The sequence below is a fragment of the Nyctereutes procyonoides genome, unplaced genomic scaffold, assembly GCF_905146905.1.
Source record: "Nyctereutes procyonoides isolate TBG_1078 unplaced genomic scaffold, NYPRO_anot_genome, whole genome shotgun sequence".
NCBI lineage: Eukaryota > Metazoa > Chordata > Mammalia > Carnivora > Canidae > Nyctereutes > Nyctereutes procyonoides.
The window spans coordinates 332,392-337,545 of NW_026575023.1; the positions used below are offsets into that span (position 1 = coordinate 332,392).

Genomic DNA, 5,154 nt, shown 5'->3' on the forward strand with positions numbered 1-5,154 from the left:
TAATTTAGTATTCATTTCCATGCAATCACTCAAATGCACCATCAACTATTCACAATTACTTTTCAATTATCTCTTTGCTCTTCATATATTCTCTACCTTCCAAAAATTAAGCCTCTTAGTTTAGGCTCTGAGGGGAGAGTGAAGCAAAATTTCTGCTCATGTGGAGTGTATGGTATTACAGAGTTACTTGTGATTTGGTCTCTAAAGGAAATCTATCAGAGTTTCTATCTTATTTATGTGGTGTTTTCCATATTTTTTTAAATTTACTAGCCTACATATATTGTCTGCCTCCTCTCACTGAAATGGGAAGAACAAGAACCAGGTCTCTCTGTTTCTGTCTAGACCCTGATGGCTTAGAACTCTTCTCGACATAGGGTTCTTAATATCTATTGAATGTAGAGTGAGAGAACAAATGAGTGAAAATCACTGAAACTTCATGTTTGTGAATTCAGAATTGGTAAAATTGCCATTCATTGCCCAGTTAAGAAAAAATATATTCTGTAGGAGAAAAAATAAGTGCATTAAAAAGGATAAAGGCAAATTTATACTGTCTGCAGGAGCATATGTTAAAGTTATAGACTTCCAGTAGAAAATGTCTGATACAGAAGTGTGTGGGTTTATGATACAAACAAGTTTGAGTGCCTACTGTATGTCTACAAGCATGGATAAGGCACATTCTTCAAGGATCTACATATCTACTCATTCCTGCACGGCATTACTGATAATCTCTCATTTATAGAAATAATCTGTAGAATTTCACAGAATCAGGGCCATTAGCTTTTTCATATCATGCCATTACTAATATTATATTTTTTTCCATGACTATATCTGGTATTGGTCAGCCTAATTTTGTTATTTTTTTTATTTGTTGTTTGCATGCATCTTTTTCCTCAAAATGATTCAACTATACTCTGACTGTAGAATATACACACATATGTGGTTTTCTGGACCTATAAGATAAGATGCTTTCCTTGTTCCAGTCATTATGTCTTGTTATTGTCCTATAAGCAACTACCCCACTGTACCACCTCGTAACACTCCCAAATCCATAATGAAAAAATTGATCTCCTGTACATATATGCCTAGAGAGAGAAAGCAGTATGTCAGAATTCAAAGTGAATTAGTAAACCAAGTTACCTTCCTTGTTAGTCTTGCTAAGAGTGCTTCATAACAAATGCTATTTAAACTCTAAAAAAATTTAACATCCCTAACAAGTATAAATCTTGTAGCCACAGGGAAATTTGGACACTTCAGAATTTTCAAGTCTAGAGAAATGAAATGCCCTTTTGATAATCTCATGAGAAATGCTGTACAACGATGGGAAACCAGTAGATTACAAATGATTGACACACCAGAAGGGGGGAAATGTGTGTGTGTGTGTGTGTGTGTGTTTGTATATAGCACTTAACTGCTGTAGAATATCATGTCACAAGTCATGTACAAAATACTATCAATAAAAGAATTAAGATTCATTTGTCTATTGTGTTCTGAGATTTATATCATTTCAATCTATGCTGTAAAACATATATTAAAGTTTGCATCATTATACAAAAATTCCTGCTACAGGAATCCTGGGCAAGCAGGAAATAATTAAAAGAATAACATCAGAACAGAAACGTAGGTGTTGCAGGATAACAATTGTCAGCTTAACACTTTAATGCTTTGTACTTGAAGGCAAAATTTTAGTTTTACCTATAACAAGAATATTTTTGTGTATTTTGAACTAAATCATTGCTTGGAACACTGAATTTGCCTAAATAGGCTGAAATCTGTGGTAGTTTGTCAAGGCATGGTTTCTCCCATTTATTATTTATTCATTATTTATTCATTAAAAAATTATTTAAGAAAAAAATTAAGAAAATTATTTATTCATTAAAAAGTAATAATAAATAAGTAAGCTAATGAATGTTCAATCTTTGGTCTAATATACGTAAATAGTATTTCTTCCTTATATAGTTATTTAATTAATTGATTAATTAACTAATCTATTTTCACATGTTGCCAAAGGCACTTTTTTTTTTTCTTTTCAATATCCTATTCCACAGCTTCCATGGCCCTTTTTGCTCGGATTCCAAAGGGTTGAGTGTTGGTATGGGCCATGCAAAGACTGGCAAATCCCTGGAAGCTCTCCCCTGGAATGATTCTGACTCTCTCCTTCTTATAGACATTCTGTATGGGCATGACCTGTCCTGCCAGCTGGGTAGCCAATTTGAGTTCTTCAGCAGACCTGTCTCCCTTTTCAGGGGCCAAGGGCTTCCTGTGGAAGAGGATGAACCTGTATAGGTACTTCTTCAGCCCCTCCACGTCAGCCTCCAGGGACTCTGTAGACTTGTTCTGCCTTCTTGGATGCACTGAGATCCCAATAATCCATGCCACCTTCCTGTAGATGCCAGCCACTTGTAACTCTTCCAAGCTGAAGCCCATGCCAGGTGGCACATCGGTGTGATACCTCACCATAGGGCGCCTTACGTTGAGCTGGAAGGGTCTGGATGGGTCTGGACAAGGGATGCAGGGCCATGTGGCTTGCCTTGGCTTACCTGGCCTTGCATCTGCATGTGCAAGGGGGCTGGTTGAACCAAGTGGCCACACGTGGCCGCCAGTCCTTCTGTAAGCTGGGTTCAGGATCACACCACTCTGCTGCTGCCTATGGGTGGGCCTCAAGGGACAGTGACGCTTTATTTAAAAAACAAAAATAAGGGATCCCTGGGTAGCGCAGCGGTTCGGCGCCTGCCTTTGGCCCAGGGCGCGATCCTGGAGACCTGGGATCGAATCCCACGTCGGGCTCCCAGTGCATGGAGCCTGCTTCTCCCTCTGCCCGTGTCTCTGCCTCTCTCTCTCTGTGTGTGTGACTATCATAAATAAATAAAAATTTAAAAATAAATAAATAAATAAGGGCACCTGGGTGGCTCAGTGGTTGAGCGTCCTCTGCATTTGGCTCAGGTCTGATCCCAGGGTCCTGAGATGGAGTCCAGCAACCGGCTCCCTGAGGGGAGCCTGCTTCTCCCTCTGCCTGTGTCTCTGCCTCTCTCTGTGTGTACCTCTCGTGCAAAAATAAGTAAAATATTACACAAACCACAAAATTAGTAAATATATTCATCTAAATTAAATGAAAATAATTTCTCATGTGTGGAGAAACCAAGAAAGAAAAAAGCGGGGGGCTAGGAGCGGGGGAGGATTAGAGAAGGAAAAGAGGTAGAAACTAAAAATAAAGGAAAGAACACTTTGTTAGGAAAAGAGTAAAAACGGTTCATGAAGGAAACAAAAAAAAGGCAATATATAAAAGACAGCCCTATAAGCATTTTTACTACTGTAAAGAAATTTTTTTAATCCCTATATGTTTGACTCTCCAGCTACAAAAGTGCTTTTTTTTTTCACATCTATACCACTTAGAACAAACTATTTTAGAAAAAAAGGGAAAATCTAAGTAGAAAAATTACTCTTTTGGCCAAAATTAGTGTAAACCCCATGCCAGATCGCTGTCATACTGACCTCCCATACTCTCATTCCTATCTCTGTCTCTTCCTCTTATCCCTTGGGTGTATTTCTTTTTCAACTGCAAAATAAACTTGAGCATCGTGAAGCATTTTCTGGAATACAGACTTATTTTGGTTATGCATCAGGCTCCTCTCCAACCTGACAAAAAAAAAAAAAAAATCACCATTACTGAAATGTCACTTCAGACATTTCAGTTCTTTCTCAAAGCCAGTAAGTAACTAGGGACAGACAAGTAGTAAACACTTTGCAAGCTGTCTCCACAGCTTCCCATAACTTTTGTTTGAAAGAAGCTTATAATTGTTCTGAATACTGTAAAATCAATAAAGGGCAGAATGCAATGGGACAATGTTTTGGATTGTACTGATGGGCTTTCCTTAGTACTTTGCTGACCACAAAGATGGAGAATCCCTAAAGCTACCCTCTTCTGCTCATGAAAAGATGGGGATACATGGTTCATTTTAAAAATAGTGGTATTTTTCAAGCTTTGGGTGATCATACGCAGAAAATATGTGAAATTTTATACAATACACTGTAACAAATAGAACTGAATATTAGAGTATTACTTGAAGACATTGTCTTTGTAAATCAGTTTGCAAAATTTTATTTTTAATACCCTCTCTCCAATTTATAATGTTTCTATTGCCATTAGATAACCATACATTTTTACAATTATTTTTACCAATTTATCCCGTAAATCTCCGTTGTGAAGCAGGTTAAGTAGAACAGAGGTGGATGGCATTTTGCCGCTGGACCATCCCAAAGTGCTAGAGTAATGCTGACACCTAGTGGAAGAACAGCAAATGATCAAATGTGTGGCTGTTCCATTTTTATAGATCCTCAGCTGCTATAATCTATGAGAAAATAATTAGGATAATAATTAAAAAGTTACATCACTGATGTACATTAACGTATTAGATGGTCTGTCTTCTTTGCGATGTGTGTGTGCACACGTGTGCATTTGCAAGCAAAACAAGTAGGGATGTGAGAATTATGTGTACTCATTGAGACAGTAGGGATTCAACTCAATCTGTCAGGTAACAAATAATATTTCAAATAATAGATATATAAGACTAGAATACTTTTATTTTACTCTTGGTATTTTCTATCTCTGTCAGGAATGCAATCAGTTTAAGACCGTCAACAAGTTAAGTTCAACATAGAAAATGGAAGACCTCTTTGGTCATCTTAATCATTAAACCTCCCTAGCTTCCTTCTAAAGGCAGTTTTGTCGAAGAAAAAAGATGTTTCTTCCAGAGTTTGAAAATGAATATGCAAGTGTGAAGCCGGATTCTCTGGTGTAAACAGAAATGGTTTCTTTTTCTATATTTCCAGTGCGTAGAACTTGGAAAGCAGTAAGCTGTTCAGCAAATTATTGGTACGCACCGTTGATATATGCATGGTTGAGATTAGTGCTCTTTAGAGGCTTTGTAAAATTGTAAAATATCACAATATCTGTACATTTCAAGCATACATAAATTATATGAAGTTATCTGTATTAGTGTGATGTGTATAGAGAGGGTTGCCAAAGACAACATATTTTCATTCCTTTACAAATATCAGATTTCTGGAAATTTGTCTTATGTCAACTACATAATCTCATGATGTTATTTAATTATGATATGTTATAATGACATGATAATAAAACGCCACAATTCTCAG

General features: G+C 37.0%; 1 pseudogene; it reads right to left on the reverse strand.

Annotated features, from left to right (window-relative positions):
• Window positions 1-1,980: 1,980 nt before the first annotated feature.
• On the reverse strand, window positions 1,981-4,234 carry LOC129521175 (60S ribosomal protein L13-like; annotated as a pseudogene).
• Between the last annotated feature and the right edge of the window lie 920 nt (window positions 4,235-5,154).